At 44.6% G+C, this 11,767-nt stretch overlaps 1 pseudogene; it reads right to left on the minus strand.

The window, feature by feature from the left end:
• Positions 1–394: 394 nt before the first annotated feature.
• On the minus strand, positions 395–1,022 carry LOC133771011 (ferritin light chain-like; annotated as a pseudogene).
• Between the last annotated feature and the right edge of the window lie 10,745 nt (positions 1,023–11,767).

Genomic DNA, 11,767 nt, shown 5'->3' on the forward strand with positions numbered 1-11,767 from the left:
TTTGGCACTAGGAATGTTGGTCAGCTCCTTCCTCAGTTTTATTTCATGGAGATCTATCTAATCTGTAGGATAAAGTGTTGGGGCAACTGAAGGTCTCTGGCTGGGGTGACTATCCTGTGTCACCTGAAGGCTCCTAGACTGGATCAAGGCTCTGACTGCACATCAGGCTGTTACACCAAGATCTGCACTTTTTTCTTCAGTTATTCCTTCATTTACTTTGGGATATTATTTTGGATGAAGAATGTGTCCATATTTGTAGTCTGACTTCTACCAGCAATTTCCCATGGATCTTCTAGAGAGGATGCCCCACCAACATCTTAAGAAGATCGTTAAGAGGTAGCTCCCAGATGTTCCCTTTTCTTTTTAAGTTGCAGTAAAAATATTTTATTTCTATCTAGTCCAAGGTTTGGGAGAGGGCTCCAGGACTTTTAACAAGCTGCCTATTGGTGGGAAGGAGAGGCCAAGTAGAAACCCTGATACCAGGATATGTGGCTGCTGGGCTCTGGAAGCTCCTGTTCTTGAGGGTGAGCATTTCAAAGAGATACTCTCCCAGCCCAGCCTGGGGTCAGCAAGGCAGCAGATGTTGATCAGGTGGTCACCCATCTTCTTAAGGAGTTTTACCTCCTTGTCCAAGAAGTGACTCCTGGAAGTCACATAGATGAGGGTCTGTGTGAGCAGAGCCCAAGATCCAAGAGGACCTGGTTCAGGTGCTTCTCTAGGGTCAGGGAAGCTTCCATGGTTTCTAGGAATTTTCCCCTACTAATCTTGAGCTGGCTTCTGCATGTCCTAGAAGAGGGCACCACAGACACTCTGGTTTTGAACTTTCAATAGACGCTCTGTGGCCTGGTGCTTCCCTCAGCCAACTCTCAGAAGTAGCCCACGCCTTCCAGAGCCACAATCTTGCAATACAAATAGAAGCCTAGAGAGTGGTAGCTGTAGGAGGCTCACAGATGTAAATTGACCAGGCAGTGGACAGCAGCTTCCACCTCAGTGAAATAATTCTGATGAATCTCGGAGGTCATGGTTGGTGGGCAGTAGGAGAGGACCGGAGAATCCATCTGTTTCCAGAAGCAGGAATTTATAACTTGAGAGCAGAATGAAGGAGGCTGAAGCCTGTAAGAGAGTCCCTGGGTGTGTTCCATTAAAACGTTGTTGAAGCAAGACACAGGTCGACGGGTCTCTGAGGCGTTACTTCCTTGCTTTTTTTTCTCTTTCTTGCACTTAGTCCCATTCTGTTAAAGTCCCTCTTCTTCTGTATAAGGAAGTCTTTGGGGGAACAATTATTAGACACAAATAGTCTGCCCAATAAGTCCCCTCCATGCCATCCTGGAAGCATTCTTTCATATATGGGCTGTCCTTGACTGTATTCCAAAGGTTCTACTCTATCTGATGTTATACTTGATCCTACTCTATCTGATGTATAACCACACATTCCCGAGGCTTGGACCCAGCCCATCAGCTGAATGGCACACATGAGTACATGGGGCCTGATTATAAAATTCTTCCTCGGGCACATAGGATAAGACTTACCAGCCTAGCCTTCTGGAAACTATCCTGAGAAACGCCATCAGCCACATCTTTCTGGAGGCTTCCTTTGAGGCCAAGGCTTATGATAACTAGGCATACTCGTGGTGGCATAGACAGCTAGTTTATGGAGGGCCTGTCTGGAATCCCAGATGCAGGTGACAGAGGTCCAGAGCAGGGCACAGGTGAGAGGGCTTACTCTTACCAGCTTCACTCTCCCCAACAGTGTGTACTAGGACACCATATACTCACAAAAAAGGATTTCAAAGGATTCTTTGAACAACACAAAGGCAGAGGAAAGGAACATGCAGACACCCTTTTCCCTCTCCTCTCATAACTAACTAACTAACAAACTAACTCCAGCTGACATTCCTCATGAGTGCATCCTGGGACCTTGGTAATCATTTGACTCTCAGATGCCAAAGACAAAGTGCCTAATATTTATTTATTCTGTACCTCAGCCCAATCTGGCTACAAGTGAGAGAATGGGGAAACCAGGCCTCTGAAGGGAAGTGTTCATTAAAACATCATCATCCAGTAAGATCTATTCTGTCAGAGGAATAGCAAATGTTCAGATATCCCTTATGTTCAGGTCTTCATGGCCTTAAGGAAATACACTAGTCACTGTCACCAGTGAAAGGTCAGTGCAACTTTATTATCTACTGTTTTCTGTCAGATCCCCTCTTCCAATGAGCATGAAAACTTGACTCACTTGAAGGAAACCCAATCTGAGGGTGCCCATCCACTAATGAAGTTGGCTCCTCCTCCCCCTATGGCTTCCTGACTACCTTATCCACAACCATTCTTGGCTACTGTGACACACAGATAGAAGCCAAAATGCTATTCGCATGCCCTACCCAGCCCTCCAGTCAGTACCTAGTGAATTCAGTGCTGCCTGGGTACATATCACTGTCTCCTTACAAGACCTAAAGACCAATAAATGGGGATGTGGGGAGATGTTCAGACAATCCTGGTTAATATATTGAAGCCTTCCAATATTTGACTCAGATTTTCTAGCTTATCTGGAAAATAAAAAGTATCATTAAATCAGAGTCTCCCTGAAATGGAGCAGCTGGAGGACTTATAAGGTAAGACTTTGGGGGATGACCTATTCGTGGCCTTCAATACCTCCTCAAGCCTATTGGCTGTCAAGCATTGCCTTGGGAGGACCCTAAATGGAATCTGGGGGACACCTTGGAACACTGAACAAGAAGACACTTCAATCCTGTATTTTGGAGTCACTGAGGAGAACTATGACTAAATGTTTAAATTACTCTAAATTGGCAATGATAGATCAAGGCTCTCATGAAAAACCCCTTGGTCTTCCTAGACAGACTGAGGGCAGCTTTGATCAAACACACCGCCTTGTTTCCTGATTTGGTGGAAAGGCAAGCTGTTTTAAAGAACAAGTTCCCAATAGGCCCCAGATACCAGAAAAAGACTTGAAAAGAAGGAACTTTAGATAACTTCACCTGCTACATCTGCTTATGTTATGCTCAATTTTCTCCATAACACAATTGGATACTAAAATAGGTAAATTCAATACAAGATGCCAGAGAAGGAACTCGATTTGACTTTTTGTTTCTATCGTAAACCAGAATGAGCAAAAGTCTGGAAATATCAAAATTAGGACCAATAAAAAGCCAAGTAGGTATGAAAAGAATCAACTACAGGAGGATTTAGGTAATTTTGGGGAAGCCAAAAGCACACCAGAGGGGTGATGAAAAAAAACAACCAAAAAAAAAAAAAAAAAAGATTTCCCTAAAAATGGGTTACACAAAAACAGACTATTTTTTGCTGAACCCTGTTTGTAGTAGAGGGTAGAAGAGAGAAGAAGGACTAAACCAAGGAGATAAAAGATGTTTCATAAAAAAATTCATTTAATGAAACATGTACATCACTTAGGTGTTCCTGCATTAGCTCTGTATGAGTTAACAATGGGGTATACGTGATTATGGGATATGTACCTTATAGAAGACTATACATCAGTAAAAAATGAAATCCGGTCATTTGCAACAAAATGAAGGAATCTGGAAAACATCATGCTGAGTGAAATAAGCCAGTCCCTAAAGGACAAATATCATATGTTCTCCCTGATCGGTGACAACTAACTAGCACCTAAAAGGAAACCTGTTGAAGTGAAATGGACACTATGAGAAACAATGACTTGATCAGCCTTTGTTCTGACTGTCAAGGAACAACTTAATACTTTATTCCTTTCAGTATTTTTTGTTCTACTTAATACCATTAGTTGAACTCTTTAATTAACACACAATTATTCTTAGGTGTTTAACTGAAAAGTGATTCCTGTTAAATATAAGAGTTGGAATAACAGAGGGAGGAGATGTACAGTTCGGCACATGCTCAATCAGACTTGCCCCAAATGGTAGAGTTAGAAACATGCTAGGGGATTCCAATTCAATCACATCAAGGTGGCATGTACCAATGCCATCTCACTAGTCAAAGTGATCAGTTCCTGTTCACAATTGATCATAATGATATGATTAAGAGTCAAAGGGATCACATAAACAAGACTAGTGTCTGCTAATACTAACTGATAGAATTAAAAAGGGAGAGAACTTTCCAACATGGGAAGAGGCATACACAGCAGACTCATAGAATGGCAGATGTCCTGAACAGCACTCTGGCCTCAGAATCAGTCCTTAAGGCATTCGGATCTGGCTAAAATGCCCATGAGAGTATTTCAGGCATGCAAAGCCAAAACACTGTGGCAAAAAAATGACCTAAATGAAATATCTCTGCAAGTGAGATCCCAGCAGAAAGAACGGGCCATCAAAGGAGGTACCTTTCTCTGAAGGGAGGAGAGAACTTCCACTTTGTCTAAATAAGATCAGAGTTGGAAAACTCAAGAGGCTTCCATAGCTTTGGCAGCTCATAACAAGAGCCTCGGTGATTACTGACACTATAAACAAGAGTGTCAACTATTAAATCAACAATTGGAGTCACTGTGCACTTACTCCCCATGTAGGATATATGTCCTATGTCTTTAATGTGTTGTACTATGTGAATTGACAGTATAACTAGTACTCAAACAGTACTTTATACTTTGTGTTTCTGGGTGAAAACTGTTGAAATCTTTACTTAGTATATACTAAATCTATCTTCTGTTTATAAAGATAATTGAAAATGAAACTTGATGTGAATGGGATGGGAGAGGGAGTGGGAGATGGGATGGTTGCAGGTTGGAGGGAGGTTATGGGGGGAAAAGCCACTATAATCCAAAAGTTGTACTTTGGAAATTTATATTTATTAAATAAAAGTTAAAAAAAGAAAATGCTTTACTTCTGTTTACTCTGTTGAGCTGAATTATCTCAGAATAATCTCTTAAAATCTAATGCTATTTTAGCTTAACAGGGACAAATCACAAAGGAATCTGGTACATGCATTTCCATCTGATAACAAAAATCGAGCTGTGGATTTTTTAGAATACCCTTGTCCAAATTTCCTTGCATTATCCTAAACCATAACATTAATCATATGTTGAATGACAATTTCCTCTTTAGTAAAAGTATAATGGAAATAACATGACTATAGCTTAGTGCTTTCAACTATATATGACATGCAATGCTTTCCAGTTTTCTTGAAGGAAATAATTGTTCAAAAGGTGTGGTCATTTGGTTATTATTATCTAAACAAAATCATCTTTCTTATTGAACTCTCCTCAAATGATATCAAGAGATTTTGGTCAAATGCAGTAACTGTATATGATTTCTGCTGCTGGAGGAGCCAGAAATAGCTTAGAATTCTTCTCTTTTCATAGTGATTTTGGTTGTTAGCAAAACACTTTTCCCCAACAACCTCAAAGGGTGCTTGGAATGGAAGTCTTGATAATACTATGAAAGGAATCTTATGTGCAGAGTGTTAAAATCAGTTTTGGAGTATATCAATTATTCTCAATGTTTCTATGTTCACTGAGCTAGTTGATTCTTGGTTCTGAAACTTCTTCATGTCACATGACTGATCAGATCTAATGGGGGCAAAAAAAAAAAACTTTCAGTGAAGTAAACAAACTAGATGAAATTAAAAGTAAGTAAAACCATGCATAGTTTCTCAGATGTTTCTTGCCATGCTGAAGTTTCCAGCTCCTAGGATAATGATGTATGTTTTCCTCAGCCTGACATCCAACAGTATGTTTCTTATCTTGGGCAAAAAGAATCTTGAGTGATATATAAGTGACAATACTGTGCAGTTAAAAGAGTGAATCCAGTGACCAAAATGTGTTCAACTGGATTTAAGCCAATACATTGCTCCACTGTGAACTTGCAATGAAATAATGTCTTTGCTTTCTAGGTATATTCCATGAAGGTCATAAAAATCAGCTTCTTATTTTCATGGAGTAAGCCACTGGTGTATTTCTTTCAGCACAGATCAAACTTGGTTTGGAATATAGTCTGGACACTTCAAATTCAGCCAAAAGAAAAATATGGCTGCAAGTCTCAATTAGAATAGAAACATGGGATAAATCTATAATGACAACTGGTGATCTTTGCACCACATCTTTTTTTAAAGATTTTTATTTTATTTATTTGAAAAACACAGTTACAGAGAGAGGTAGAGACAGAGAGAGAGAGAGGTCTCTTCCATCTGCTGGTTCACCCCCTAGATGGTCGCAATGGCCAGAGCTCCAGGGATCCGAAGCCAGGAGCCAGGAGCCAGGAGCCAGGAGCCAGGAGCCAGGAGCCAGGAGCTTCCTTTAGGTTTCCCACACGGGTGCAGGGGCCCAAGGACTTGGTCCATCTTCTACTGTTTTCCCAGGCCATAGAAGAGAACTAGATGGGAGGAGGAGCAGCCAGGACTAGAACTGGCACCCATATGGGATGCCAGCCCATCAGGCCAGGGCTTTAACCTATTGTGCCACAGTGCTGACCTCTGCACCACATGTTTTGGGTAGACTGGAGTCCAATGTGGACCATTGTCAAGTTAGGACAATGCCTTTATGATGTAGGCCTAGGCAGAGACATATTATGTATATGCCATTGTGTTAAGTTCTCTAAAGAACCTAAAAATCATAGCAATGCCTAATGCATATATGACAAGGAGGCAGCACATTTCAGAGCACATGTTCTGGAATCACAAAGTTGAAGTTAAAAGACTGGCTGGGCCACTATTATCTGTACAACCTGAAAGGCAATCTGAATCTTAAATGTTTGATTGCCTTTGTAGTAGAAGGAAGGAGAATGCGCTTTCCAGGAAAAAAATGTCAGGGTGGGCAGCACCCCAGCATGTCAGAGCCGAATGCACCCTCCCAGGAAAACTTGGCAGCCCGCTTGGTGATTCTGGCTAACAGGGTGCTTACAGAGAATGAGCACTTATCTCCAAGAGGTGCAAAGCAGAACCCTCAGATGAGCCTGATTGGGTCTGGATTGCTCCCAGGCTCAGCTTTCAGCTGGTTCTGCCTTCCATTAGGTGGACAGCGTCTACAATACATAGTCCCCAGGCAGAGTGGGGAGAAGCTGAAAGAGCACAAAAACAGGCTGAGGGATCTCTGGCAGACTCCACTCCTTCAGATTCCAATAGTCCCATTGTGGCCCATGTAGCACAAATACTTGGAGCTAGTGACAAGACAAAGCAAGGAGCTAGAAAGTCAGGCTAGGGCCAAGTTCCAGGCCTGGTCTTTTCACTTTTTGTTTTGTTTTTAAAGACTATAAGATGATAGAGATGATATAGAAATAGAGATAGAGCTATATAGAGACATCTTTTCTCTGCTGGTTCACACCCAAGATTTCCACAATGGCCAGGAGGAGGCTAGGAGCCTATAGCTCCATGGAGGTCTACAACATAGGTGGCAGGGACTTGGGCTCTTAGGTCATCTTCTGCCTCTGATTTAATAGCCACTTTAGCATGGAGCTGGATCAGAAGTAGAGCAGGCACTGCTGGAACCAGTACTCTTGTGTGGGATGCCAGCCTTGCAGGTCCTAGCTTAAGCAGTTGGGCTAGCCTCTGGACTTTCTACCTTTTGACACTTTCCATCGGGATTCCCAGGATATCCCACCCCCAACTGGAGCCCTTCCCTCGCACTATTTCCTTATGTTTTAAATGGCTCTGAGCGACTTCACAAGCAGTGTGTCTTTAATCTCCCAAGGGGAGCTGGTCCATTACGCACTCTTGTGAACCCTAACACATATTTCTGCTTCATGGGATGCTGTTGAAAACTTACTGCGTGTCATGTGGCTCCCTTGGCCTGGGACTCTGCTACATGGTTGATGCCACTGCTCCGGTAACTGCTCCTCCCTCTGCCCTGAGGACAGGGTACCAGGAAAGGATGGTGTGCCTGCAGCATCTCATGTCATTCCTGGGAGAGGCTGCAGCCCATGAATGAGAAAGAAGCCCAGACCTAGGCCGGCGCCACGGCTCACTAGGCTAATCCTCCGCCTTGTGGCACCGGCACACCGGGTTCTAGTCCCGGTCAGGGCACCGATCCTGTCCCGGTTGCCCCTCTTCCAGGCCAGCTCTCTGCTGTGGCCAGGGAGTACAGTGGAGGATAGCCCAAGTGCTTGGGCCCTGCACCCCATGGGAGACCAGGAGAAGCACCTGGCTCCTGCCATCGGATCAGCGCGGTGCGCCCACCGCAGCGTGCCTACTGCAGCGGCCATTGGAGGGTGAACCAACGGCAAAAAGGAAGACCTTTCTCTCTGTCTCTCTCTCACTGTCCACTCTGCCTGTCAAAAAAAAAAAAAAAAAAAGAAGAAGAAGCCCAGACCTACTACAAGAAAGCTTGGGTCACATGGCAGAGATATTGTCCTGCAAGACAGCAGGGATCCTGGGCACATGGTTCTGGGCACTGCCTGATAAAATGGAGAACAAGAAGACAGTCTCCGTGCTATCCCATTCTTTGCCTCACCCAGACCCAAGGTGGCAGAGGGGTAGGCCCAGGAAGGAAAGGGAAAGTAGTAGGAGGAAGACAACAAACAGAGTCCTCTGATCTACCCAAAAGACTCAGAGGCCTGGGAAGGTGGCCTTTCCTCCCAGCCCTGTCCACCATGGAATGCCTTTGGTGAGAAGACTCAGGGCTCTCCAGGAGCAGAAACGTCATCTCCTGAGGGCCTGCTTAGACTGTCTGCGGGCCACCCAGCCCAATTGTAAGGGTCCTGCCTCATGCCAACCTCAGCTGGCAGTGCTCCTTGAGCCAGCCTAGGGTGCTCCCCACTGCTTATGAAGGAGACTGCAGAGGAGGAGCAGTGTGAACACCAGGACGGCCACTCTCTAGGCAGCCTGACGAAGGGTGTAAACTGTACCCCCGGTGTAGCAGGGAACAGCACTGCACTTGGTTCTTCACAGCTTCGACCTAATCTGGAAGGACTGCTACAACTCAGGCTGCTGCCACCTCTACTACTACTCCTGGGAGACCCAGGTGAGCTGCCCTCACCTCTTAAACTGCTTCACAATGCCATGGAGGGAGAGGAGGCACTGAATGGCCATGGGACACTCAGGTCCTGGAGGATAAAAGGAGGTTCTTGGAAGATGAAACAGATGCCAGGATGGACTGCAGTGACTGTCCACTGGCCCCTTCCTTCTCACCACCCATGACAGAGAACAGACTCCCTGTTCCTCCTATGCTCAGCCTCACCCTCTTTTCTTTCAATGCCCCCTCTTACAAAAAGGAATCACCAACACCAATGTGTGTAGATTCCCCTCCTTCTATTTCCTTGTCCACTGGTCCTTCTACTTGCACATGGCCAGGTTAACACTGGCCAGGCATTTTTGCAATCACAGCCAGTGCATTTGCATACTTGATCTTTCAGCTCAATCTAGACCCTGAGGTTATCAACATGGACACTACCCTCCCCCCACAATGATGTCATCTTCAGTTCTTCTCAGGCTTTAATGGGAACACTGTCTCTTTTTCCCACATTCATGGCAGTGTGGAGCAGGGACACCCTGAAAAGACACCAGGATCCACCAGCCTCCTTACCCTAAGGGTTCCTACCACAATTTTCTACCATCCCTTTGGCCCAGAAACTATCCTTCAGTCCACCTTTGGGATTCCTGAAGGATAGAAACAAAGAGGCTTTCTCCCTAATGTCTCTGAATTTATTGGCCATTCCATAATGTCTCATGCAGTTGTCTCCATCTTAGCAAGCAGCACCTCTGTAACATCACCATCCAAACCTGCCATGGACCACACTGATGCTACGGACACTATCCCTCCTTCCAAGCATGTCATATTCTAGTCTCCATCTGTGTCTAAGGAGAATTGCATCCAATTCTATGCGGTGCTTTCTGGTACTAAGAACTCAGGCTGCTGCCACTGTGGCAGAATTACTTCAGCCCAAGTCTGCCAGTTTGCCTGCACAATCAGTCCAGGATCCAAGTGTAACTTCTAACCAAATCTTTAATTCAGTTGCTACCACTCATCCCAACTTTGGGGTTCCTGATGAGCTGCATTATGATAGCCATGTCTTACTGAGAGAATCAACTGCCTCAACACAACAGTTGGCCTACCTTCTCTTACTGCTCAATCACCTACTGCTAGCCTAATAATATCAGTTATGCAGGTTTGACATGCCCATGATCTATATTTGTTACACCAGACAAAGCTTGACTAATTTTCCCTTTTATAGCAGTCAACACTTATGACTTCAGTCACCATGGTGCCAAGCACTAGAAATAATAATTCAATGTTTACCAACGTCACTCCTGGGTATATCATCCATGGGACGAACAGCCTCTCTGCATAGAGGGAGCTTTGTGTTTGTGTAGGTCCCAGTTCCAATTCCAGTGTAGCCAATTTAAGAACAGGGATGCTCAGAATCATCCATGCTCTGCTTTTGTTCAGGGAATTTTGGACCCACCCTTGGCACAGCATGGTTGCTACAGAGGGAGATGCCATAACCATCTCTTTGTTTGGACTCACTGCCAATGCTCATTACATTCCAGATACCTGTGGCCAAGCTCCCTTGCACGTTGGTCATGTCTTGGGAATAGAAGTCCCATGCTTTTAGGATTCTGTGCTCTTGCTTCCCACCAGTGCAACTGGGGAACACCTGAACAGCAGAACCCTGCACTTAGAGTATCTATGACCTTGACCAAGAACATGTGCTATGATACCTGTATCTTCCCATATTGCATCCTAGCACCTGGGGCTTATATGTCCATACAATAGCCAGTGCAGTTGTAAGCACCAGCACTATTTCTACATATGGACATTGCATCCAGGGCTCACTACACTCCAGGAACTTGAAGCCCACCTGCCTAGAACTCAGGTGATGTTAAATGCACAAGTAGCAACATACCCACAGTTGTAGACCTTTGTGCCCTGGCTTCCCATCAATGTACCTGGAGCTCACCTACACACCCCACATCTTCTGTAGTTACAAATGCCCCAACCATCCTTGTGTAGGAAAACACATCTTGCTTCACCTTCATGACATTCATCTGAGGCCCACCTCTCTAGAACACAGGCAGTATAGCCAGAGAAAGCAACACCCCACTCCTGTGACTGTACCAGTTGTGTTCCTTCTTCCTTCAGCAATCCTGTATCCCACAGGGTACTTCCAGGGTACACCTGGGGATCCATCCAGTGCCCCAAACATGGATGATACCATGGAGGGCACAACACTATACCAGCTGCAGCTGGAAATGCTTATGGCCCCATACAGAGCACCTCAGGCTCACCTGGGAGAAACTGAGGGGGTGCCATGAGGGATGGGATTATATACTTACAGTGAGAAATTGGGATAGGATTGCTCTAAATGTATTTAATTTTGCATTGAAAATTTTAAAAAGTGAAAATATAGGAAGAAACCACTAGCCTCTCCTTCATTAAAACACCAGGGTGCTAGCCAGCTGCAGTCCATTTGACTTCAGAGGAGTCTGCATTGTTGATGAAACACTTGTGTTTGGGAGCTCTTGGATAGAGCAGCTGTGCTTGTGTTATGAGCATTGCACACCTACTAGATCCCTCCCATCACCTGCCTTTGGTTTCACAGCTACTACCAACCCATTCCTTTCTCCTCTAAGAACCTTTAAAATGGAACCTGATTTCTTCCTATATGAGCCAGAGGTTCAAAACTTCCGTAAATATGTGCATACATTGTGTGTGTGTGTGTGTGTGTGTGTGAGAGAGAGAGAGAGAGAGAGAGAGAGAGAGCAAGCGAGAGCAAGCGAGCGAATGCATGTAGTTATGCTAGAAGGTACAGGGTAGACCAGCCCAGTGAGAACCATACTGGATGTGAAGTCCTCCACTTTGGAGTATAGAAGAGAGCTTCGTGGATCGTTTGCT

The sequence above is a fragment of the Lepus europaeus genome, chromosome 12, assembly GCF_033115175.1.
Source record: "Lepus europaeus isolate LE1 chromosome 12, mLepTim1.pri, whole genome shotgun sequence".
NCBI classification, from domain to species: Eukaryota; Metazoa; Chordata; class Mammalia; order Lagomorpha; family Leporidae; genus Lepus; species Lepus europaeus.